The 1,506-nt window shown below is 49.3% G+C and overlaps 1 protein-coding gene across 1 annotated transcript in view; it reads left to right on the top strand.

Annotated features, from left to right (window-relative positions):
• Positions 1–394: 394 nt before the first annotated feature.
• The window catches only part of LOC102383014 (NACHT, LRR and PYD domains-containing protein 3-like), a 51,518-nt gene continuing 50,406 nt past the window's right edge, over positions 395–1,506 (top strand). The window contains 1 exon segment of the mRNA XM_025194887.1: positions 395–550. The gene's annotated coding sequence lies outside the window, so the exon portion shown is untranslated.

Consider the following 1,506-nt stretch of genomic DNA (forward strand, 5'->3'; position numbering starts at 1 on the left):
CCTGAACACTTGTCCTGTCTCCCAGTCTCTAACCCCTGACTAGCCACTAGTATCTAGACTCCTGGCTCCTGGACTTCCCACGCTAGTCCCCTTATCTCTGAACCCCACCCCACCATCCCTAAATCATCCCTGTGGCAGAAGGGGTGTGAAGAAGCTCCTTGAGGGTACCTGAGGTCTTGTGTGAATACATTTTTAGTGTTCCTATGGGCCTGGGGATTTGTGCAGATCTCTTAGTATTTGAATAAAAATACAATACTTGTATTGTCTATCTGTTTAGAATCCTGTGATCAAAGCAAAGCAAAATCAGTGAAGGGAAAGGCAAAGAATGGGCCCAACTGATTATTGATGATCCTTTTTTTTATCTCTCTGCCTCCTGCAGATTGTGGGACTGTGGTCTGGAAGCTGTTGGCTATGAGTATCTCTCCTCTGCTCTCAGCACCAGCCAGACCCTGATAGAGCCGGACCTGCGGTGGAACAACCTGGAGGATGGAGGAGTGCGTCTGCTGTGTGAGGGACTGAAACATCCCAACTGTAAACTGCAGAAACTCAGGTTTGTAAGAGCTGGTGTCCCTCCAAGTATTCCTGTTGAGCTTGGGCTGTTGGGATTTGAGCTGTTTCTCCTAGGATTTCAGCACTACACTGAATGTCCCTGTGAGAAATACCAAAATTATCCTAAATTGTAGGAAGAGACCTACCACAGTTTTGTATCATTTGGGCAGGTAAAAAATTGCATCGCACAGTTGCTAGTCATGCCGTACATGTGGCATGTTCAAAAGTAGGTTCAAAGGTTATTTTATTCAGTAAGGGTGTTGCTACACAGTGCAGTTTTCATGCGCTAACTCTAAGAAATGTTATCTGGTTTTAAAGTTAGATTGAACTGTGAGCAGTCTCACCTTAAGTGCTAATACCCTCCATGATGTGCATAGCTCTGAATTGCTGTCAGCAGGCTGGAGCGAATAGTATGGGGCTGGGGCTGGCAGGAAAGCAGATCATGGGGCCTGGGTCATGAACCCACCCGGGCAGTTGGAAAGTAGAGCTTGGGTGGACAAGGTGTGAGGGAGGGTGGGGGGCTTGGGGAGCCCCTCGCATGCCCCCCATGAAACACAGTGTGCGGGCCAGGAGCGGTCCGAGGCTTTCGGGGGTGTGCGGCGGGCTGTGGCCGGGAGCCCGCAACGGTAGGGCGGGTACTTTTGCATGACAGACTAGAATTAAGCATGGACTCATAGCGGTTAATTAAAGATTGTTTTACTTGCACCGTAGGTGGTCGCGGTGCAGGCAGGAAAAACTTTCTTGAGTTGCAGTTACAGACAAACACAAGTGGAGTTTGCTAGGCTCCACCAAAGACACACGCACGGAGTTTGCTAGGCTCCGCAAAAACAAACACGACAGAGCTCTGGATACCCTTGACAAGCGCGCAAAACCGTAGATAAGTCTTAAGAATTTAACGAACGAGACGGGAAGAGGTTGGTGGTTGATCAGGCCGCCGAACTCCTCTGAGACACACGC

This window comes from Alligator sinensis, unplaced genomic scaffold (assembly GCF_000455745.1).
Source record: "Alligator sinensis unplaced genomic scaffold, ASM45574v1 scaffold1651_1, whole genome shotgun sequence".
Lineage (NCBI taxonomy): Eukaryota > Metazoa > Chordata > Crocodylia > Alligatoridae > Alligator > Alligator sinensis.